We start from the raw sequence: 25,000 nt of genomic DNA, 5'->3' as shown, positions 1-25,000 counted from the left end.
CGGGCGCCAGGTAAACGCACAGCAGGCCCCACCGCCCGGGAGGGCGGCCCCGCCACGCCTGACGCGCCGGCCCGAGCCCGGGCCGCCACTCGGGGGCGGACCCACCGCCCGGCCCCACCCACGGGGCTCCGCGCGACCTCGAGTCGCCCCGCGCCGCCGCGAGGGACACGCTCGCACACATCCGTCTACCAGCCCGGGGCCCACACCCCGCCGGGAGCGCTCCCGGCCGAGGCGGCCCGACCCGTGCCCGACCGCCACCCCCAGCGGCGGCCGGGGCCGGGAGCGGAGCGGAGAGCCGCCCGCGGCGAGGGGGCGGGCGGGCCCGGGCCCGGAGGCCCCCATTTCCCTCCCGGAGACACGCGCGCGGACACACGGCCGGACGCCGGCCCGGCCCTAGCGGGATCCTCCCCCGACTCGGAGGGGGGAGGCGCGGGCCGCGGTAGGACAAGAGCGGCGCTCGGCCCCACCGCGGGGCCGGCGGACCCCTCCCCCCGGGCGGGGGGCGGGGACGCTCTGCCTAACATGCAAACCCCAGCCGATAGACTCGGCGGGCTACGCGCAGAGAGGGGCAGCGACTGGGGGGTCCGGTACCCCAAGGCACCCTCGAGGATCGCTAGAGAAGGCCTTCTCACCGAGGGCAGGCCGCCCCCGCCAAGCGCCCCCACGGGGCTCCACCACAAGGTGCTCGGAGACACCTGCCGAGGAGAAGGGGGGCTTCTGCACCAGCAGCGAGCCGGGACCTCGCTGCCCACATCGTGGACGCCCAGCGGCCAGGGGACCGGAGCCCACTGCCTCACGCCCAAGGGCTCGGCCGTCTGCCTTCCGCGGCCTCACGTGTTCGCCTCCCGGCCTTCCCCCACACACGGGCTAAGTCTTACAGCAAACGGGGGCAGTGAGGGGGGAGCGGGGGCTCCCGTCGTGGCATCAACAGGACCGGGGGAACCACACACCCCTTTCCCACTCGGTGCGGCACCTCGAGTCCACCCCCCCCAGGGGTCACCGAGGGCCCCCGCCCGGTCCACCCGATGCGGCGGGCTGGACCGCGACAGGAACCCCAAGGGCACACCCGGCACCCAGAGACACCACACGCGGGAGGCCCCGTCCACCCCCACGCACTTTTAAGGGAAGGCCCAAACACTACAGCTCCGGCGAACACCAGGCACGTCCGAGGAGGGGAGCAAGGCCAGGCCCCACCCCCCTTTCTCAGGCAACAACTCGGGCAAGACGGGCGAGCCCCCCGCGGTCGGCCAAAAGCCGGCCCCGGGCCCTGCCACCGGGGCGCACGCGGGCAACCCCCCCCTCCACGCGCAGGGGGGGGTGCCCCTTACCACCCTCGACCCGCCGGGCCTTCTCCCCAAGCACACACACGGGAAGAGCACCTGCAGCGGCGGCCCAAAGGGACGCCAGGAACGGGAACAACACCGCCGCTCGGCCTCGGGCACCTGAGGCACAACCTGGAGCGCTCCAGGGGCACCGCGAGGGGCCGGGCGAGGCGCATTCGCGCGCCACAGCAGCGAGAGGGCCCCTCCCCGCCGCGGAGAGGGACCGAGCCCACATAAACAGAAGCCAAGGACAGGCCAAGTGAGGGAAGGCCACTCGGTCAGAGAGCCAGGTCCGCACCCCTGCCCAACTCCCAGCACCAGCCAAGCAAGGCAGGGAGAGTAGGCGAGGGGCCCGCGGGCAGAGCGAGGGGAGCGGTCCCGTTCACCAGGAACGTCCGTCCCTCGTCTGGCGCGGCTTAGGCCCGGCCCAGGGAGAGCACAACACCACCGCATCGATCGCCTGGGACACACAACACCACAAAGGCCGACTCGGCAAGGCCTCAGTGACGACCAGAGACCACGGCACACTGAAGGAGACCGGCCCCGCTCGGAGAGCGTGAGAGCCGGCGCGCGCACAGACCCAAGCAGGCAGGGCGCGGGGCTCAGCTCAAGCAGGAAGGGGAGGGCGGGGCAGCGGGCCATCGGTAACCCAGAGCCCCCCGCCACACACACGCGCGCGCGCGCGCGCATCCGGCGTCCCAACCGTCTGGCCCACAGTGTCCATCTCTGGCTGGAGGACAGTGTGTCACCACTAACCTGGCGGCCCAAAACGCCCACTTTTGGCGGAAAACGGACCAAGCCCTGACACAGGGACAATCCGCTGGTCACACCGACCTCCCGGAAGCGTCATGCGGCCACTGGCCCACAGGACGACCCCATAGCCTCATGTCCCCGGAGCTCCTGGGGCCATCTGGTCGACCCTAGTGGGGGGGGGGGGCCGGGGACACGGGGGACACGGGCGACACGGGCAGAGGACCGCTCCCAGTCTCCGTGACGGGGGTCTCTCGGTACCCTCAGCAGGACAGGTGCCCCAAAGCAGTCACCGGGGAGGTCCCCACTAGCGGTCTCAGACGGCACCGGGAAGGATCGGGGCCCCGCAGTGCGGGACAGCCAAGCCGCCTCCCGCTCCACCCTCGGGCCACGGGCGGGACTGGCAACGGGGCGGACGGGGTCGAGGCCGGCGGCAGGCCTCCAGGTCGCCCTCCCTCCGCCCGCGCTCTCTACGCACATCCCGGACCGTTCCCCACCTCCGCAGCAGGACTTGGAAAAATTGTCGGGGGTCGGGGCCCACCCGCCCACCGGGACCCACCCGGGACAGCAGCCGGGCCCGAAGCGCCCTCCCCGGGCCTCGCCCAGGCGGCAGGGGCCAGCCCCCGCCTCCGGAGCAGCAGGACTTGGAAAAATCCTCGGAAGGGAGTCCCACCCACCCGCCGACCGGGGGGGCACAGGCGGTCGGCGACCGAGCGCGGAGCCACCCATCGCGGCCACTCGCGGTGGCCCGCGCCGGGTGGAGGCCGCGGTGGCCAAGACCAGCGTGTGCTGGTCGACCCACACGGGCAGCCAGCCCCGCCTCGGGCCGCCCGCCCGAGGGCAGCCACGGGCCACCCGCCTACAACTCTGGCGGTTCAATCTCCCGCCGGCGGCCGCGACGACGGCGCCCAGCGGCGACGCGGGGCCATCCTGCCAACGCTGCCGGCCTCCAGGAACTGTGACGCGGTCGCAGCGGCCGGGTCCCCTCCCATGCCGGCTTCGCCGGAGCTCCGGGGACAACGGCATAAAAGCGGCCACCAGGCGGCGCCCGACAACCGGCCTCGGGTGGCAGCGGGACGGATGGCGGTCGCCGGCCGCCAAGGGCGCGCCGCCGGCCGGCCGGCCGGCCGGTCGGCCGGCCGGTCGCCGTGCTCCGTGCCGATCCACTCGGGAACGCGTCGCTCGGGCCGGGCCAGCCGGAGATCATCCGGGCAGGCCCCGAGGCCTCGGCCACCGCCAAAACCGACCCCAAAGGGGATGGGGGCCGTTTCTTTCCCTGGGGTCCTTGGGGACCCGGGGCTGGGGCTGGGGCTGGGGCTGGGGCTGGGGCTGGGGCTGGGGCTGGGGCTGGGGCTGGGGCTGGGGCTGGGGCTGGGGCTCGGGCGCGGGCTCGGGCGCGGGCTCGGGCTGCATCAGGCGGTGAATTTGCCGGGGCTTACGGCCAATGCCCTAAGCAGGCGGCCGCCGAGCTGCAGCACCGAAGAGGAAAACCGCGTGGGGGTGGGCCCGCCCGGGCGAGCGCTGGGACTCGGGCACGGGCCGACCCGGCACAGGCACCCTCTCCCGTCAGCCCCTCGCCCGTGGCGTGCACCGCCACGCCGACCATCGCCGACCAGAACGGGGAGGGGCCGGGGGCCGGGGCGGCCAAGTGCTCTGCCGGGAGGGTCCTCCCGCCGTACAGCCCGGCCCGCCTCGGACTGGGACCGCGGAGGGAGAGCCGGGCCTGACCACGACCCGGTGGCGCCGGGGGGAGGGGGGAGCGGTTCCGAGGCAGGCCCGCCCGCCCGTGCCCAGAATGCCTGCGGGGCGATGGCGACGGGGGCGGGGGCCGGAGAAAGGAGAGAGCCTAATTCGTGTCCCCTCCTAGAAAGCATATCCAGGCGGAGAAAGCGAAAGTAAAACCAGCGCGTCCGGTCTCGGGAGAGAATCGGCAAAAGAAAAGAGCGAGGTGCTCGATCGATCGCACTCGAGCCCAGCGATGACAGCACTCGCGTGGCACGGATGGAACGCGAACGACCGGGCCGACCCAAGGAAGGGGGAACCCGTGTCGACAAAGCACACGGAGACGCCCGCTCCGGCTTCAGGCAGGAGGGACGCGGACAGAGGGGGACCGACCCGGGAGATGGGCACGAGAGAGCCTGCGCGTTTAGACGGGGACACGGGGACGTAGGGTCAGGCGAGCCGATGTCGCCGCGTCAGGGGAGCCCTCCGTGAATCCGAGGCGGAGCACCGGCGGCGGGATGGATGGCGGCGGGTGGACGGACAGACGGACGGGAGAGGAAAACCAGAGCGGGGGGGGGGGGGGGGGGGGGCGGGGGGCAGTTTCCGAGAGAACGCTGCTGGCGGCTGCCGCCCACCGGGGAGGGGAGGCCGCCGGGCTGGAGGGAGAGGGACCAGGGTGGGGCGGCGAGGTGGGGTGGGCCCGTCTCTCCCTCCACCTACCCGATCCCCTTCCCACTGCCTCTCCTAAGGCACTGTCGCCGGCGGGCACCCCCAGCCCGCCCCTAGCCCAGCATGTCACGCCGTCTGCCCTCCTCCCTCCCTCCCTGTTTTACACAGCACACACACGCACGGGCACGGACACGGGCACGGCCCCGGGCCCCCCCCCCACCCCCCCCACCCCAACCTCAAACCCTCTCCTATGGCACGCCAAAGCCCCTGCCAACACCCGGTAGGGAAAAGCCATCCGTAGGCCGAACGAGCTGCTAGAGCCCTACTCGCCTATCGGAAAGAAAAACATCCAGAGATCCAATCCTATCTACCCACGCACTGGCCGGTCCGTCGAGACGTGTCGAGACGTGTCGAGACGACATCCCATTCACCCAAAGCGTACGACCGGCAGCGTTCGGTATCGTCGCACGGTCGTGCGTCCGTCACCACGAGCGATCGTCATCGCCTAGCTCCGTGGCTTCTACGCGACCCGATAATAAGCAAAAGCGAACCCAAACAAACAAACAAACAAACAAACAAAACACAGACACACGAGGAAAACGCCTCCCCTCTCCGTCTCCCTGTTTCCCACCGCCGGACACAGCCGCTCTTTCTCGCCATTCCGGCACCACCGCTCAATTGCCGACTAAGCCGTCCTATGGAGGAACGGGCACAGACGGCACGGCCTGGCCAAGGTGGACGATCGAGGGCCTTTTCTCTTTTCTTTTCTTTAAGCCACTCATCACGTTGTAGGATCTGACAGAGGTTCAATTATTTGCGTATAGAAAGGCCAGGACTCGGGAACGGCTTCGAGAAGGAGAAACGGTGGATGGACGGCCGGACGGCCGGACTCGGGAGGTTTCTGTTGAAAACCTGAGCCCCGAACACGATCTTCGAGTCCCTTTCGTACAGAGAGGAAAGGCCAAAGGGTCCTTTCGTTTCAGTTCTCGAGAGGCTCGAATCAGCAGACATCTTCCACATCCTAGGTAAGCTTCTAGCACGCGCTTCAGACGGCCCGGGTGCATCTTCCCCGACCATTTCAAGTCTATAGGGTTCGCACCGACACACCGTGTCCCGGGACCGGAGTCGTCGCCACGGTGACCAAGGGCACGGGCTGCGGCCCCTCACCATCCCACACCCACGAGTCAGGACAGGCAGCTTAGGTCAAGGGAGACAAAGAGCCTCCCACCCACAGGCCACATCCATCAGGCCTCCGTGGTCACAGCGCTCGGCAAAACAGACAGGAGATCACAAGACATCGTCGCTTTTAAGAGAGACCGGAGGGCCGGGTCCCACAGCCTATCGTCCGTAGGAAGAAAGACACAGCACGGCAACCGAGCAGCACCGACGGACACAAGACATCCGAAGTCACGGACGTCGACGGTCACGTCGTTCTCCTTCCGATAAGACGGTCCTCGCCGTCGGACGCCGTCCTCTCCGAGACCAAAGCAAACAGGCGCCGGAGCGACTTCACTTCCGCCGAGGCCGTCACGCTCTCTGGGTCCTCCATCCGGCCCCGACCTGGGAATTCTTCACCTCTCACCGGAATGAATGACTGCAGAGAACCACGGGCCAACTCGTCGTCCGTCCGACGAGACAGGACACCTCAAACTAGACCTCCCTCCAGTCCCCCTCGTTCGAAAGCACGCGTTTGTCTCGTACGCAGACACAGAACACCGACGGTCACCGCTCTTGCCCTGGGTGTCGCAGCAAGATGTGGGGGCGGGGGGGGCAGGGAGGGGGAGAGGGAGAGGGGAGAGGGGAGAGGGAGAGGGGAGAGGGAGAGGGGAGAGGGAGGGAGGAAGGAGGGGAGGAAGGAGGGGAGGAAGGGAGCAAGGGAGGAGGGGAGGAAGGGAGGAAGATAGATGGAGAACACTGCCAAGAAGGGCAGCGAAGATCATGCCCTGGGTTACAAAATGGCTCCCGGCAGAGGAGGAGGCTGGCAAGGCCAGAGAAGGGCGACCCCTCGACTTTGCCGGCCCACAGAAAAGCGGCCGGCCGCCTGGGGGCGCCCGAAGACCGTCGTGGAGAGCCGGCCCGCCCCTCCTCCACCCCCGCGGCCCAGCCCCCCACCCCCACCCCCGGGGCCGGGCGCTGCCCGGACATGTCCTCCTCCGCCGCCCTGGAAAACGGTCTCATTGAAAACACACATACTAAGACTGTCCTGAAAACGTCAGTACCGTCGGGGATGGGGGCTGCCGTTCTGGGTATCTACGCCAGAAATTAAAACTCGCACCCAGAAAACGACGACGACGACAATGACAATGACAACGACAAAAAACACGAATGTTCCTATCAGCTTTCTCGGCTGTAACCCCGAAACGGACACGATCCACGTGTCCTTTATTTCCTTATTTATTCTTTTTAAGATTTACTTTTATTTCTCTATTGCCCTCTCCCCAACGGCTTGTGGTTTTTTACTCGCTGTTTAAAGACACCCACATTCCTTCCCACCCGTGAAACGGGCATCTGCCAAAAAGAAAAAAGAAAAGCCATTCAGAGCAGGCCACAAACTACCGATGCACACGACTCCTTGGGTGACTCTCAGAACGCCGTGCAGAGCGATAAGGCCGGCCTTAAAAAGTCAAAGGTCGGACCGTTCCCTTTACACGGCATTCTCCAGATGACACAATTAGAGAACATCTCTTCGAGGGGGAGCCCCTCTCTTCGAGTGACCTGGCGGGCCTGGGCTCAACCGAGTGTCCCACTAACAGCAAGCCCAGGGCCACATCGTGGAGTCACGTCCCATCCGGGGCAAATACTGTCAGGTCTGCTGCCAGGATTTTGGGGCCTTCTCCAGGCTCACTTTACCTTTTTTTTCTTTTTTCTTTTTTCTTCTGTTTTGTTTTGTTTTGTTCTGTTCTGTTCTGTTTTTAAAGAGCTGGGAGAAGGTGTACCATGTGAACAAGGATCCCATAAGAGCCAGTACAGCTCATTGAAATTCAGATGAGGCAGACTTTTAACAGGAAACATCACCAGACATCAGGGGGAGACGGTTCATGAAGATAAAGGGCTGAATCCCCCAGTCAGAGGTCAGACCGTACAGCCCTCCATCTCTTCACAAACCAAGATCACAGCCTCCAAGTTTGAAGAGCAACAAGTGGAAGCCCTGCCTCAAAAGAAAGAGGTGAATCCTAAACCTTCCTGTTGACCTGGTGGCCATCATCACCACCCTCCTTGTTAAAAAAAAAAAAATAATAATAATAATAATTATTATTATTATTATTATTATATATATATACACACACACACGTATATACGTATGTATATAAAATATACACGCACACGTCTTTACATCTTTATATATTATTGAAGCACATCACTCATGCACAAACACACACAAACATTAGGTGTAGAGTAAAAGTTTGTAGACATGAAATAAACATGCAAAACATGATTCCAGGGCTCCCTCCCATACCTCACCCCTCCGCCGACATCACGCGTGGTTGTGATCCATCTGTTACGAAACTGTGCAAAAGCACCTTCAAAATAGGGCTGCCAACTATAGTCCATATCTTACAGTCGGTGTATGTTCCCCTCACCCACTCTAGTTTTACATTTAAACAGATCGGTTTCTGGATACATATTAATAAAGCGTCCACTGTATCCACAGTGTACCATCGACAGTGTTTGATACGGACACATAGTTGTGCGTTCATCACTGCGATCACTATTAAGGCATTTTTGTGATTTCTGTACTACTGATGAAAAGCAAAAAACAGACAAACACACAAGCCAGCGAACAAGGAAATGCCTCCCCTCTCAGTCTCTCGGGCAGGGGCCGTCCCTTGTTGGACACAGCTGCTCTTTCTGGCTCCTCCCGCACCACGGTTTATTTGTTTATTCAGCACTTTGAGTGAGATGTAGTCACACCCCGTACGATCTAGCCAAAGTCTGTCATCGATGGCTTTTTAAAAGTTCCTGATAAGACCTTTATTGTCAACTCGTAAAGTGGCATAGATGATAGTTTGAAAGAACACACACATTTTAAAAGAGGGCAGAAGGCCAGGTTTGATTTCATAGTATTAGGAGACTAGCTTTGAGAGGGGGGAGAGGGGTGGAGGGGAGAGAGGGAGAAAAGGAGAGAGGGAGAGAGGGGTGAGGGGGGCAGAGAGGGACAGAGGGAGAGAGGGAGAATGCCAAAGAGTGGCATGAATGGAGAGCACTGCTCGCGTGAATGCAAAACAAAACCATACAACCACATCGGAAGGCGGTGACCTTTTCTTATCAACTTACCAACGTGACCCTGTAAACACACTTCTACCTAGTTACTCAAGTGAATTGAAACGATTTTCACACAGTATCCTGCACACAAGTATCAAGGCAGGTTTTTTTCCTGGGTCCCCAAAGACTGGAAAAAATTAACGTGTTCATCAACAGATGGGAAAACACACCCCACACACACACAGACACACGCGCGGGGAGAAAAGATCGCTGAGTAATATGAGGGCCTGTGTCACTCCTCGCAACCTGGGGTTGGGTTGGGGGGAGGGGAGAGGCAATGCCAAGGTAACCTGAAAACTGCAAGGCCCTCCTCTATTTACATAGAAAAGGAGAGGGGTGGGTGCCACACCCAGCACAGCTGACCTAAACCTCCAAGGCAGATGCCCACTGGCACACAATCCGTGAGGCCCCGTCTTTGCTGGGAAAGATGAGAGAAGAGGCCATGGGAGAGAGCATTTCTTTGCGGTTTCAGAGAGGCTAGACCCAGAGTTCATCCCCAGGGAGGACATCTTTGACACAGTCATGGACACCCCCCCCTTTTTTTTTTTTAAAGGGAAACCCCTCCCCTAAAAAAAAGGCCCCCTTTTTCCCCCTCCCCCCCTCCCCCAACTTTCAGCAATGCCTGTTGGAGCTATAGGCAGGACCTGAGGGGCTCTGAATTCAGTCACAGACCCCAGCCGATCGGATCTGTCCGGTGCCGCTTTGGCTGTTCTGGCACAGCTCTTTATTTGTTTATTAAGCCGTTTTCCTGAGATATATCCATATACCATAGGGTCTAGCCAAAGAGCACCATCGACGTCTTTTATTTTTATTTTTATTTTTTTTAAACCTGCTAAAAAGACCCTTACGGTAAAATTTAAAAAACAAAAACAAAAACAAAAAAAAAAAAACATTGGAACGTAGGTGGAAAGAAACTGTACATTTTAAAAGAGCCTGTAAGGCCAGCTGAGAGACTTCACATCATCCGTGATCAGCAATAAACAGGATTGTTGGAGATTTGGGCACGAAGGGTACTGGGAATGAAACAAAGAGAAAGAGAAGAGAAGAGGGCTGGGATCCGGGGGTCTGGGAGTAGAGACTCCTCAGACATCTTCATTGTTTACAAGGGGCTTTCTATATAGCCCAGGCTGCGGGAGAACAAGTATGCAGTTCACTAATAGCATTACTCACGATCTAAGGAACTCAAAAAATCTTTATCTCAAGGTACAAAGTCCAAGCATTCCACCTAACTCCGAAGTAGATCTGCTCATCTTTTCTTTCAGCCATTCACAGCTTCATCCTGTTTGCCCGGAACTCTTAATGACCACATTCCTCCGGGGGGAGGGGGCGAGCGTAGCCATGGTAGCCATGGAAACAGCACGTCTCTCTTTGCGAGACCACTATGCCTCAGTTTCCAACTCAGGATAGCAGCAAACGTTTATCGATGTAAAGAAATTAATTATAACGTGATGATCATTTTGTTCCTACAGCTGTACCGATCGGACATCATACTGTCCAGGAATGAAATAAACGATGGGCTTAGCTATTTAATTTCCGCGGAGGCCCTCATTCTCGACGGGTCATCAGATTCCTGCTTGGGAATTCCTCACACCCTATGGGAACGAATTGCCACAGATAACCACAGGCCAACTCACAGTGTTCGGAGGCAGAGATGCTCAGCCTCTTTCTGGCAGGACTCAGGCTAAATCACGATTGACCCAGATGGATCGCTTTCATTCACGAAGTCTGCATAAGAAAGCATGGAAGAAAAATGAAGTGGCCAAAATTATATCTCCTCTCCCGCCCTCCTCGATTAAAAGCACACACTTAATTTTTAGGAAGACACTGACAGAAGACCGATCATCAGATTTTGCAAATACAAATGAGGTCTTAGGGCTAAGAGATTTCAAAGTCGCGTCCCGGAGTTGGTTCCAGAGGTTACTGTAAGGCAAGTGTCAGCAGGCCCGCCACACTAATCGTCGCCTCCAATAGCGGGGCTCCCACAGGGACGTGAAGGAGGTCAACCACCACACCAGGGAGCCAAGAGTGCCAACAACTGCAAACAGGAGAATTGCGTCCATCATCCAAGGGGCATCTAAGCACCCTCTCGATACAGAGGTGGAGTGGACATAACCATCCCGGGGCCCACGGAATGGAGGAATAGAGCATGGGTTAGCGTGCACTTACTGAGCTTCTGTTCTGGAACTATGGTGATTAGGAATGGAAGTCAACGTAGCATCGAGATGGAGAGAGTGGCCACGGTAGCTGCTGAGGGTGGGGAGTGGGAAGAAGAGACGTGATGTGGGGGCATTTTCAGGACTTGGAGTTCTCTCGGGTGGTACTGCAGGGACAGTCACCGGACAGTGTATGTCCTCCCGTGGCCCACTGGGTGGACCGGGGGAAGAGCGTAAACTGTAACGGGGACCATTGACCATGGGGCGCGGCAGCGCTCGCTCAGAGATGTATTCGCCGAGCGCGATGAAGGTCCCACCGTGATGGAGGAGGTGGTTGTTATGGCAGCAGTAGGGTGAGGGGGGTGGGGGGAATATATGGGGACCTCCTATTTTTTTAATGTAACATTAAAAAAAGATAAAGACAAAGAAATTTTTAAAAAAACTAAAACAAAAACAAAGCAACTGGGCTCTGGGCCCGGTAATGGGTTGCAGACCCACTTCCTAGGGCCTTGGGGAGGGAGGCCATCAAGGGCAGAAAAGGCGGCGGACTTGGCCCAGTGGTTAGGGCATCCGTCTACCGCATGGGAGGTGCGTGGTTCAAACCCCGGGCCTCCTTGACCTGTGTGGAGCTGGCCCATGCGCAGTGCTGATGCACGCAAGGAGTGCCCTGCGCAAGCAGGGGTGTCCCCCGTGTAGGGGAGCCCCGCACGCAAGGAGTGTGCCCCGTGAGGAGAGCCGCCCAGCACAAAAGAAAGTGCAGCCCGCCTAGGAATGGCGGCGCACACACGGAGAGCTGACACAACAAGATGACGCCACAGAAAGAAACAGATTTCCGTGCCGCTGACAACAACAGAAGCGAACAAAAAAGAAGACTCAGCAAATAGACACAGAGAACAGACAACCGGGGTGGGGGTGGGGTGGGGGGAGAGAAATAAAAAAATAAATATTAAAAAAAAAAGAAGAAAGAAAAAAGGGCAGGAAAAAACACCCAGACTTAAAAAAAGAAAAAGAAAAAGCGGGGCTCCCAGGGGCTCTAGAGACACCCAGAAACCATAAGCAGGGTAGACCGTTCAGGAATCTGGCACCCTGTCCGTGGGCCTGGGCCTTCCTTTGGAATTTATGCTCCCCAGGGTAAAGCGGCATGAGGCTCGCTGAGGGGTTCTCTACACATGGCTCTTCCGCCCCTTTTAGTTTTGCGCACCATACTCGGTCAACATATGTCCCAGAGACGTAAACCTTCGGGCCGTCCGTGTGCCAGTCGGGCGGGCCCTGAAACTCAGCAGAGTCGCAGCACCTGCTCTCCAGTGCATCGGGCTCGGCCGGGGAAACTAACGAGGAGACGATGATGGGCAACTACCGACCGTCCCAAGGAACACAAAGTGTCTGTCACTGCAAGTGAGAGAGCTCCATCCGTCTGCCCCTGTGGGATTAAGCCCCCACCCACATGCTCCGGATTGGGGAAGGAACGATGGGCTAGAGTAGACTTACTGCCATCCGACTATAGATTTATGATGATTCTTGCAACAGAAGAACTCTGATCGCCAACAAAGAGGCAGTGTCCACCAGAGGTTCTGAGGGACGGGAGAGGGAAGAGTAGGTAGGTGTCATAAGGGGGCATCTTTGGGACACCGGATTCGTCCCGCACGGCATCACAGGGACGGAAACAGACCTCGGTCTCTTCTGTCACAACTCAACCAAATCGTCACGGAACAGAGCATAAAGTGCCACGTCAACGGCCATCCACGGTCAGTCGCACCGCTCCGATATGGGCTCGCCAATCGTCACAACCAACCGTAGCGACCACACAAAGGTAGGCCGTGGTTAACGTGGGAAAGCGTGGGCGGGGAGGGAGGGGGGCATATGGGACTCCCTTATATTCTTTAGGTAACATTTATGTCATCTGAAGCCCCTTTAAAAAAAATAGATAGAATTATTAACTTTAATAAAAAAAAATTTTTTTAAAAAGCTGCACCAGAAATGCCTAGCAATTTGAAAAACCGAACCTCTGAATAGTTTTTTCAGTCTGCGAACTTTCTACGCTCGCTACGAGTGTGACTGACATTCGATTCCCACCACAGTGATGTTTTGCAAAAACTGTAGTCCAACCGGAATGTTAGCATCGATAGAGCTGAGACGCCAAAAAATTCCATCATCCTCTTATCCCACGGCACTCCCTACTCAGGACCTCCCATCCATCTGCCTCTGACGACAATTAACCCGTTTTCCGATCCCCCTCTCCCCTCCCTTTTTTGGTTCATTTTAAGAACGTCACACACAGAATTATAACTTTTCGATATCGGCCGTTCTCCCTAGGCATAATTCTCTGCAGATTTCTCCAAGCCGATGGTCTATCAGCACTTCATTCCTTTTTATTGCCGGTTAGTATTCCACGGTATGTATACACCACCGTGGATCGAAGCATCCACCCTTCAAAATTACTTGCTTGCTTTTGTTATTGTTTACTTCGGTGTGCCCGCGTTCAGTGTCCATTGCCGACACACGGAAATGGAATTTTGTTTTCTGTGTTTCTTCTATCCTGCATGAGCATCTGCCAAACTCCCGTATCAGTATCTTCCTAGAGTCCCTGCCATTTTCTACATAGGTGCTCATGTCATATGCAAATAAATAGGAAGCCCATTTTATTTCATTGCAGTCTGTACACATTTCGCTTCCTTTTCTAGCTCTACAGTCCTACAGAACTGGGAAGAACTTCTAATACTGCATCGCATAAGAACAGTGAGAGAAGACGGCTTTCCCTTGTTCCCAATCTAAGCTGGAAAGTATTCAGACTTTCTCCATGACCCATCATGCCACCCTGAGGTTTCTCGTAGATGTGTTTTATCACGTCGAATGGAATCGATCACCTCGATAGAATCGTGTCCCTCACAAAAGTCACATTCAGGAGCAATGACTTGGGAAGTTTGGGCCGCTGCTCTGCCAGGCTCAGAGGGCAAAACATCACCCCCTCCCACCATTGTTTACAAATTGAAACATTTTGCCACAACCCGGCCAAAAATAACACTTTTACTGAAAGAAACCCACAGTCTCAGACTGAGGAGCCAGTCCCAGAACCACCTGAGTCGCACCAACGCTCTCAGCAAGGGGGAAGAAGAAAACGCACACAAGAGCACGGTTCAGTTGGTCTCTCATGAGGTGAGGCCGGCCTGTCACTGAGACCACCCTCGGACCCAGGCAGGGTCTTATGAGACAAGAGCATGACTCAGTGACATGAACAGAATTACAAATATTTGGAGAAAGAGAGAGAACCCAGCCCTCCACCGCTTCACACCCATTAGAAGGGCTGAGATTAAAACAGCGCGCGCGCGCGCGCACACACACACACACACAGTGCGTGTGTGCGTGTGTGCGTGTGTGCGTGTGTGCGTTAAAACAAGTGCTGGGGAGGACGTGAACCCACAGGCACTGCCGGCGGGAGCACAAAATGGCACAGGCCGCGGCTGCAGAAGGCAGGGCCGCGGCCCATCAGGAAACGAAAGTAGAGCTTTGCACCCGCACTTCCCGGGAGCCGTGATTGACGGCCGGCCCGTGAAGCCCGTGCGGCTCGGACCGGCCCGGTCGGCCGCGGGGCCTGCCCGCGCGCCCGCTCTCCTCCTCCTGCGCAGACCCCTGCCCCACCCCCACCCCAGTGCACGCACGCGGAAGGCCCGCCCGGGCCCCGCGGCCCCACCACCTCCCAGTCCTGCAAGGGCGACCCGCCCCCTCTCGCCCCGGCCACCGAGGCCCGCCCTCTCTCGGCCGGGCCCAGCCACCGAGACCCTCCCCCCACCCCGGCGGGCCCAATCCCGCCCGTCCCGAGGGCAGAGCCCAGCCGACCCCTTCCCCCCACCCGCCCGTCCGGAAGGCAGAGCCCTGCCGCCCCTTCCCCCCTCCCACCCGCCCGTCCGGAAGGCAGAGCCCAGCCTCCCCCTTCCCCGCTTCCCTCCACCCGCCCGTCCGGAGGGCAGAGCCCAGCCGCCCCCTTGCCCCCCCCACCCCCCCCACCCCCGCTCCCCGCCCGCCCCGAAACCAGAGCCCAGCCTCCCCTTCCCCCTGCCCCCCCCCCCCCCCCCGCCTGCCCCCACCCACGCCGAGAGCGCCAGAGAAGGTGTCCGTTGCGGGGCCCCGGTAAAAGCGGCGGGGAGAGCCGGCTCGCCCCGCCTCCACCCCGGGGCTCCCCGGCGCGGCCCGAACCCAAAGACAACAGAGAAACAAACGGACAAGGAAGGGCCTCCCCTCTCCATCGCTCCGTTTCCCCTACTGTACACAGCGGCGCTTTCTGGCTGTACTTGCACAATTCTTTCTTTCTTTATTCAGCGGTTTTATTGAGATATACTCACAAACCACCGTATGAACTGGCCAAACTGGGTAGTCGATGGCTTTTTAAAAAGCTGTTAATACGGCCTTAATTGTAAAATCGTGAAGTGAATGGAAGGCCAGGTTAGGTTTGATAGAAGTAGGAGACTAGTTTAAAGGGAAAAAAAGAGGGAGAGAGAATGCTTAATAGTGGCATGAGTGGAGAACACTGCTCACGTGAATGCAGAACAAAACCATACCGTCCCATTGGAAGACGGTGTCCCTTTCTTATAAACTTACCAAATGACCCTGTAAACGCACTTCTACCTATTTTCTCTAGGGAATTGAAATTCTTTTCACGCACTAGCCTGCCCACGGATGTTGAAGCGGCTTTGTTCTGGGTCGCCAAAGACTGGAAAAAATTAACACGTGCAGCAACAGATGGGGGGATGAAAACAACAACAACAACAACAACAACAAGGAAACCACAAAGAGAAAGGATTGCTGAGTCTTGTGAGGGCCTGATTCGCCCCTCTGAGCTCGGGGAGGAGTGGGGGTGGGTGGGAAGAGGCAATACTTTTGGTAACCGGTGAGAAGGCTACGAGGGCGAGGCCCTCCTCTATTTACATAGAAAAGGAGAGAGACACCACACCCAGTACAGCTGGCCTAAACCTCCAAGGCAGATGGCCGCTGGCACACAATTCGTGAGGCCGTCTTTGCTGGGCAAGATGAGAAGAGGCCATGGGGAGACCATTTCTTTGGGGGTTTGGGGGTTTCAGAGAGGCTAGACCCAGAGTTCATCCCCAGGGAGGACGTCTTTGACACAGTCGTGGGCCCTTTTTCTTTTTAACAGGGAAAGCCCTCCCGTCAACCAAGTTCCCCCTCCCCGCCCACCCCACCCCCGACTCTCAGCCAGGCTGGGGAGCAGGCGGAGACACAAGCAGGACCCGAGGGGTTCTCAGCTCAGTCACGGATCCCGCCTATCCCGGCCTATTGGGCCCACTGGGCCCCCCCCCACACATCCACCGCCTACTCGGCTACTCTGGCACGGTTCTTTATTTGTCTGCTAAGCAGGTTTATTGAGATAAATTCACAGACCGTAGCGTCTAACCAACGCGTCCCATCCATGACTTTAACGGTTAAGGAAGACCTGTTCCGTATCGAAAAATTGTAAAATGAAATAGGAAATAGATGGAAAGAAATTGTAAATTTTAAAAGAGAGTGTAAGGCCGGGTTAGCTCTCATCTTATCCTTGATAAGCATGGTGAGCAAGCAGGGACGACCACCCGGTGGGACACAGGCCCCCCTTCCCCCCCACACACACACTCAGGCTTCTTGGGGGTCAGTTTCAGGTTCCGATCTGATCTGTAAGGTGGCATGGCGGGGGGGGGGGGGGGGGGGGAGGGGAGGTTACTCGGTGGGGACTTGGGAAGATTTTGGACGTGTGTGGGCCAGCTGAGGCCTGCATGCCAAGAGGCGGAGCGAACGGGGGTGGGGGGTGTGGGGGGGGAGAGGTGGACTGAGGGACCCGGGAAGAGGGGTCCAGGGTCATGCAGGCCAGGGACATGTGCACGCTTACTGTCTTGCAACCGTACCGGTCAGGGGGGAAAAGTAACCATGCTACGAGTAAGTATGGTCACTAGCACTAACGACTATAGTTAGCAGTAACGACTAACTATAGTCGTTATCTTACATTTGGTGTGTTTTTCCCCCAACCCACCGTTATTATTTTTTAAATATGTATTTCTTATGACAGGGAGAAGTTGTAAACTCATAAAACAATCACGCACACGTGCAGAATCGGGGGGGGGGGGTACCTACAAAAACTTTTTAAATTAAAAAAAAAAAAATCTGCCCACGTAGGTTTCGGTGTGGCGCCGGCCGAGTATTTTTTATTTTATTTTATTATAGTCTATACTTTCAACGGAGATTTCAGGATCCCCACGTTCATTTTCCGCTCCACTCCAGTCCATCGTCTCCTGCCAAGCGCCGAGCGCTCACCAGTCTCGGACGCACGGTCGGGAGCTCAGTCAGAAGCACCCGGGCACCGGCGGCGGAAGAGTTCGGCGGCGTCCAACCGGCAATCCTGGCCGTGGCTCTTCACACACGGCAGGGCCCTCTGTGAAATACTCCCCGACCTTCTCCTATTCCCTCTGGGCTAGTAACTCCTTTGCCGAGGTGCGTTTCTCCAAGGAAGCTTTTCTCAGCCAGTTCTGGCACCTTTCAGATGGGGGACCTCGGAAAGCCCGGCTCTCTGCTCGCCAAGTCTCTGTTTCTTTCGTGGCTCTCACGGCCCCGTTTCTGAAACCGGGATCGCTCTGTCTCTCCCATCTGAGGTACATACGGCAGACAGCTAACGCGGAGGGCCCCACGTACCGCGGCGGCGAGGTCGCCTTTCCGACCCACCGTTCTCTCTCAGCCCCGGGAGCGTAGAGGGTGGCGACAGCCTGTGGGAAACAAAGGCATGTTGTTTCCATGGAAGCAAGTTACTTCCTTGACCACCGAGTCAAGCTGTCCCTTATGATTATCGGTGCGGATCACAATCATGGCTGGGAAAGAACACCGACAGGCGGAACAATAACGTATAGAATGGAACGACCTGAGTAACAAGATTTATGAGTATAGTTACTGATTTTTATAATAATAGTTCCAGTAAAGTTTATTGGTGTTCATCAAGCACTAGTTACTATAGAACAAGGTAAGGGCAATAGGTAACTTGATTTTATGCTGAATGTCACGTATGTTAGGGGTATATATACTAGCCCCTCGACTCAATGAAGTTGTCTGATGAGCTTGAAAAATCAATGCTCTCAGATCCCCTGAACCCAATCCTTCTTTGTCTTTCGTTCCCGATACCCTCGGGTCACTGACTCCGACAACAGCCCATGAAAGAGAGCCGTCGGCTGCCAATCCCCCCCCCCCCCCCCCCCACGGGTTTGGTTGTTTTTTTTTTTTTTTTAAGGATTATTTTTATTCTTCTTCCGTACACGCGCGCACTAGGGAGGGAGGGAGGGAGCCATCGAATTCCGAGGCACCGTGGCAAATGGAACCAGGTTAAAAACGAAGGTGCAGGACAGCCGGCAAGATGGTGGCAGGATAAGGAGCTCCTGGAGTCAGGTCCTGCTCTAGGGCAGTCAGTAAACCCCCAGCGCTCTGTGGAACTATCCGAAGCACCTGTCTGGGGACTCCAGGACACCAGAAGAGCATCCCGCCACGTACCCGAAGGAACGGAAGGAGGAGACCGCCCATCGTTGGAGGAGACCCCGTAGGCGGCACGTGCCGTGCCACGGAGGCCGGCGCCCGTCCTCCACCGGAGGCACGAGCCACCTCGGGAGCCGTCCCCGTGGCTGGAATCGGAAGCACCGTTTCCCAAAAACAGGGGAGGAGGAGACGGTCGGCCACCGGTGTCAGCTACCGATCAGCAGGCTCAGCCGGCTAAGCCGTAACCCCAGGAACGGCTAGGGCGTGAATCCGTCCGAGTCGGCAGCCACCGTTTCGACTCCTCCCCCGGTAGGAGGAGAGGCCGGGACGACTGAAAATCACACGGCGGTAGGAAACGGTTCCTTTCATTCAGCTCGGACTACGGTCCTAGCCTAGGCTTCGGCCTCCTAGGATGGCCGCCTAGGATGCCCGCGGGCCCCGAGGCAGCCCAGCCAGGTCACCGCAGGCACCTCTGGCCAGCACAGACCGGATAACCGGAAGCCTACCGGGGCAACGGCGGTCATCTCGGACCCGTGCCGCACAGTTCGCCACCCACACCCGTGGCTCCCTCCCCACCCTCGGTAAGGGAGAAAGGGGCACGAAGCCTCGTCAGCCTCTCTGGACGACTGCGGCCCGCGGGAGACCCAGATTATCGCACACAGCTGCGATTCGGTCCCGAGCCCCGACAGGGGAGAAACCCGGGAGAAGCTTCGGCGGTCCCCCGGGGCAACGAGCGCAGCTTGAGTCTCCACGGCTCGTGGCGCCGGCTCCATCCTCGGCTCCTACCGCACAACCGGCAAGGGAGAAAGGGCAGAACGCCCTCCACTGAAGAGAAAAAGCGCACCCGGAGTAAATACACGAGTAAGCCAGACGGCGAGACACCAAGCCAAAGTCACAATCCACACCGGGGGACGGTGTGGATTTAACTGCGGCCCAGCAAAAGGAACAAGATAGGCCCCAGATGGCAAAAAGGAGTCAAGACAACTAATCACAGGTTTTCAAACAAACGTCCGTAATAAATTCAATGAGACGGCTAAATAGAGTAAGGATATTTATTCATTCATTCATTTATTTATTCTTTCTTTCTTTCTTTCTTTCTATTTATTTCTCTCCCATTCCCCGCCCCCCCCCCCCCCCCCCCGCCAGTTGTCTGCTCTCTGTGTTCATTCGACGTGTGTTCTTCTGTGGGAACCCATGTCGCTTTCCTCGTCTGCGGGAACCCGTGTCGCTTTTCTCATCGCATCATCTCGCCACACGTGCGTGGCGTGGCGCCATTCCTGGGCAGGCCGCACTTTATTCACACCGGGCGGCTCTCCTCACAGGGCGCACTCCTCAAGCGCGGGGCTCCCCCACACGGGGGACACCCCCACGTGGCACGGCACCCCTCGCGTGCATCAGCGCCGCACGTGGGCCGGCTCGTCACACGGGTCAGGAGGCCCCGGGTTTGAACCTCGGGCCTCCCACGTGGTAGGCGGATGCCCCATCCATCGGGCCAAATCCGCTTCCCCTGAACAGATGAAAGACATCGAGAAGACACCGGACAAACACAGAGAAGAATGTGAGAGCGCACGTCGAAAAATAGCAGACGTTATGGGAAAGAAAGGTGCGATCGATGAAACGAAAGAAAACATCGGAATGCTAGAACAGCAGATTCGAGGAGGCAGGAGAAAGGATGGGTGAGCTTGAAGAAACGGCCTCCAAAAGCGAACGCACAGAAGAACGGGCGAAGAAAAGAATGGAAAAAATCAAACAAGGTCTCGGGGAACTAACCGGCAGGGAAAGGCATGCCAACGCACGGGCATCCCAGAAGGAGAAGAGAAGGGAAAAAGGGGCAGAAGGAGTACGTGAGGAAATAACGGTAGACCATCTCCCAACCCTATCGAAGGACACAGCCATATCCACGTCTAAGAAGCACAACCTACTCCCATCCGAAAAAATCCGAACAGACCAACCCCGGGATGCCGACCGGTCAGAACGTCAAATGCCAAAAGACAAAGAGAGAATCCAGAGAACGGCGAGAGAAAAGCAACGCCCAACGTAGGAGGGACACCCGATAAGAGGAAGTGCCGATCCCTCATCAGAAACCGCATAAGCCAGAGGCCACAGCGGTAGGATACAGTTAAGATACTAGAAGAGAAAAACTTCCAGCTGAGAGCGTTCTATCTGGCATGGCCATCTCTCCAGAAGGAGGGTGCGATGAGACTATTCGCAGAGAAACCGAAACCGAGGGAATTTCTAAGCAAGACAGCAGATCTTCCAGAAATACTAAAGGGTGTGCTACAGCCTGAAAAGAAAAGACAGGAGAGAGAGACACGGAGGAGAGTCTAGAAATGAAGATCCTATCCATGAAAGTATCGAAAAGCATCAAGAGAACGGTGAAAATAAAACGAGACGGATAAAATTCAAAGAGTCAGGAACAAACTCAACCAACGACGTCAAGCACTCGTATCCGGAAAACCGCACCACCACATTAAAAGAAAGAAAAAGAGGCCCGAACAGGGGAGCGGACGTGGCCCAAGGGACAGGGCTCCCACCTACCGTGCGGTATGGGAGGCCCTGGGGCCGATCCCCGTGCCCCCCGCCACCCCCCCCGGGTGAAAAAGAAGAAGAGGAAGCGCGGCGAGCCAGCGCCCACGGAAGCGAGTCACGCAGCAAGGCGACGACACGACGAGAGAGAGCCGAAGGGGAGAGCGGAGACGAAGCAGAGCAGTAACCAGGAACCGAGGTGGCACAGCTCACAAGGAACCTGTCCCCACATCAGAGGTCCCGAAGATCGAATCACAGTGAATCCTAGAGGAGAAAAAAATGAGAAGTGAAGACCGAAATGAGAAATAGATACAGAAGACACACACAGCGAGTGGATACAGACAGCAAAAACAGCAGGGCCCAGGGGGAGGGCTCAGAGAGCAGTGGAATTAAATCGATCGATCGATCGATCGATCCATCCATCGATCCATCCATCGATCCATCGATCCATCCATCCATCCTTCCATCCATCCATCCATCCTTCCATCTATCCATTCGTCCATCCGTCCATCCATCCATCCTTCCATCCATCCGTCCGTCCGTCCGTCCGTCCGTCCGTCCATCCGTCTGTCCATCGATCTTTAAAAAGGTTTTTTAAAAAAATCACCCAGTGCCAGAGGAGAGGCGGCTCAAGCGAGGAGGCACTCCCGTCCGACATCGTCGGTCCCGGGCTCGGTTCCCAGCGCCTCCCGAAGAAAAAGGGCAGACGAACAGACGCGAGCGCAGACAACAACGGGAGGGTGGGGCGAAGTCAGTCAAGAAAATAAGATAAAGAAAATGAAAAAAAATCAAAAGGAAATGAGAGTCGACCCGGGCGAGTATTCCAGTGGGCCCTGTCTGAACGTGGTTAAGTAAAGGTACTTGAAGAACTAGAAAAAAGGGAAGCGAAGCGGACACAGCTTGACCGACAGAGCATCCGCCTGCCGTCCGGGACGTCCAGGGTTCAAACCCAGGACCTCTCGGCCCAGGCAGTGCCACGTGGGGACAGGACAGCCCCCACGCAGGGACACCTCACGTGCGAGGAGCACGCCCCGTAAGGAGAGCCGCCCCGCACGAAAAGGACGGTCCACGCAGGAGCGGCACCACGCACACGGAGAGCCAACGCAGGAAAACGACGCGACGGAAGGGAGGCATGGATCCCCGGCGCCAACGACGAGAACAGAAGCAGACACAGAAGGACAGCCGGCGAAACGGACAGGAGTGAGCACGTGACCGGGGTGGGGGTGGAGGTGGAGGGAAGTGGGGGAGGGGGAGGGGAGGGGGAGAGGGAGGGGGGAGGGGGAGAGAGAGAGAGAGAGAGAGAGAGAGAGAGAGAGAGAGAGAGAGAGAGAGAGAGAGAGAGAATGAATACATCCTAAAGGGGAAAAAAAAGGAGGGGAAAAAAATCCGCAGAGCTCCATCTCGAAAGAGGCAAAAAGGCATGGCACGGACAATTACGGGACATTGTAGATTCCGCCCCCCCCCCCCCCCCCACCCAGGGCCCACTGGATGGAACGTGGGAGAGTATGGTCTATGATGTGGACCATTGACCATGAGGTGCAGCGATGCCCAGAGATGTACTTACCAAATGCAATGGATGTGTCATGATGATGGGAGAGAGTGTTGCTGTGGGGTGAGTGGTGGGCGGGGGCGGTGGGGTTGAACGGGACTTCATATTTTTTGAATGTGATATTTTTTTAAAAAATGAATAAAAAAAAAAAGGCGGGGCAGATACACACTCACACGCACGACGATACACACGAGCCAAAGAACGCACATCTCCCACTCGGACCGTGCATCCAAACCGAGCGTTTAAATCTCTCGGGAGATCCAGCCGTATCTCCTCCATCACGAGCCACGGGTCTTTCCATCCACCGACCGTGTCGTAGCGCCCCACTGGCCTGTCTCTCTGAGACCGGAGTCCTCGTGGTATCGGGCACAAGATGTCTCCTACCTAAAAACAAGAAAGGAGAGGGAACCGTTCCAGAGTATCCGTAGCCACGGCATCACTTTTAAGCACGTACCTCATGCGTTCCGCCGCCCGACGTCGCGGCAGCCCAGGAGGGCCGACACGCCCCAAGCACGGCCCTCGTCTCGGACGGACAGAGGTCTCTATTTTATTCGGACACATCGATGACAAGAAGGTCGAGAGACACCGTCTCAGATCACCAGAGGCTCTATCCGGTCTGTCGGCAGGAGGACGAGGAGGAGGACGACGAGGACGAGGACGAGGACGAGGACGGCGGCGGCGGCGACGAGGACGACGACGACGGCGACGACGACGACGACGACGAGGACGAGGACGAGGACGAGGACGACGAGGACGAGGACGAGGACGAGGACGGCGGCGGCGGCGACGAGGACGACGGCGACGGCGACGACGGCGACGACGAGGACGACGAGGACGAGGACGAGGACGAGGGCGGCGACGAGGACGAGGACGAGGACGAGGACGAGGACGACGACGACGACGAGGACGAGGACGAGGGCGGCGACGAGGACGAGGACGAGGACGACGACGACGACGACGACGACGAGGACGACGAGGACGAGGACGAGGACGAGGGCGGCGACGAGGACGAGGACGAGGACGAGGACGACGACGAGGACGAGGACGAGGACGAGGACGAGGACGAGGGCGGCGACGAGGACGAGGACGAGGACGAGGACGAGGACGAGGACGACGACGACGACGACGACGACGACGAGGACGACGGCGGCGGCGGCGGCGGCGGTGACGACGACCATCACCGCAGCGGTCCCGGTAGGTAGCATTCTCGAGGGTGAGCGTCGGCCTCAAGCACCCACTCACTCTCGACCCCCACCCCGGCCGATCATCCGGTCGACCCGAAAGGGGCCCAGACAAATCCGACGGCCGAGACGCGGTCGCCCTCAGGCCGCACATCCACGACGAGGGGCGGCTGGGCCAAAGCGGAAGCAGTCTCCTCGGACACAGGCTCCTCCTCTCGCCAACGGTTCCGTCGCGGGCCTCCTGCCGGTCTTTCCGTTGTTCTGGAATAGGGGTACGGGGTGTGGGGAGAGGAAGGGAGGGAGGGAGGGAGGGAAGGAAGGGAAAGACAGAGTAGAGTAGAGAGAATAGAGACACAGAGTAGAGAGACACAGGAAAGGAGACGTGGGGAGGAAAAAAGAAAACCATAATCGAAGCACACTCGGAGCATCAGAAGCACATGTGCAGGTCTGACCGGGGAAATCCGGCATGGAGACTACCTAGCGTTTAGGGCGCCAGAGAGAGAGTAGGGCCCCGCTCGGGCGTTTGGGCCGCCAGAGAGAGAATAGGCCGCCAGAGAGAGAGAGAGAGAGAGAGAGAGAGAGAGAGAGAGAGGGGAGGGCCTCGCTCTGGGCATTTAGGCCGCCAGAGGGAGAGTAGGGCCCCGCTCGGGCGTTTGGGCCGCCAGAGAGAGAGAGAGAGAGGGGAGGGCCTCGCTCTGGGCATTTAGGCCGCCAGAGGGAGAGTAGGGCCCCGCTCGGGCGTTTGGGCCGCCAGAGAGAGAATAGGCCGCCAGAGAGAGAGAGAGAGAGAGAGAGAGAGGGGGGGGGAGGGCCTCGCTCGGGCATTTAGGCCGCCAGAGGGAGAGTAGGGCCGCGCTCGGGCGTTTGGGCCGCCAGAGAGAGAATAGGCCGCCAGAGAGAGAGAGAGAGAGAGAGAGAGAGAGAGGGGGGGGGGGGGGAGGGCCTCGCTCGGGCATTTAGGCCGCCAGAGGGAGAGTAGGGCCGCGCTCGGGCGTTTGGGCCGCCAGAGAGAGAATAGGCCGCCAGAGAGAGAGAGAGAGAGAGAGGGGGAGAGAGAGAGAGAGAGAGAGAGAGAGGGAGGGAGGGAGGGAGGGGAGGGCCGCGCTCGGGCGTTTGGGCCGCCAGAGAGAGACTAGGATTACATTCCCCTCCCTCCCCCCCAGGCGGACGGACAGACAGCTGGTCTACCCGGCCTGTGGGCCGCCAGAGACTAAGTCCGGCGGACGGACGGACAGCTGGTCTACCCGGCCTGTGGGCCGCCAGAGACTAAGTCCGGCGGACGGACGGACAGCTGGTCTACCCGGCCTGTGGGCCGCCAGAGACTAAGTCCGGCGGACGGACGGACAGCTGGTCTACCCGGCCTGTGGGCCG

At 58.5% G+C, this 25,000-nt stretch overlaps 1 long non-coding RNA gene across 2 annotated transcripts; it reads right to left on the bottom strand.

Annotated features, from left to right (window-relative positions):
* Positions 1-9,502: 9,502 nt before the first annotated feature.
* LOC131277718 (uncharacterized) lies at positions 9,503-12,687 on the bottom strand. Of its 2 annotated transcripts, XR_009184830.2 has the most exons (5): positions 12,549-12,687; positions 12,368-12,450; positions 10,893-10,973; positions 10,361-10,451; positions 9,503-9,739 (listed from the first exon to the last, which is right to left on the bottom strand). It is a non-coding gene; the product is annotated as an uncharacterized lncRNA (long non-coding RNA). The 2 variants fall into 2 exon arrangements; XR_009184829.2 differs by lacking the exon at positions 12,549-12,687 and having other exon boundaries at positions 12,368-12,492.
* Between the last annotated feature and the right edge of the window lie 12,313 nt (positions 12,688-25,000).

This window comes from Dasypus novemcinctus, unplaced genomic scaffold (assembly GCF_030445035.2).
Source record: "Dasypus novemcinctus isolate mDasNov1 unplaced genomic scaffold, mDasNov1.1.hap2 scaffold_340, whole genome shotgun sequence".
Taxonomy (NCBI): Eukaryota; Metazoa; Chordata; class Mammalia; order Cingulata; family Dasypodidae; genus Dasypus; species Dasypus novemcinctus.
Note: the sequence above shows the minus strand (reverse complement) of the source record. Positions and strands in the feature narration are given on the sequence as shown.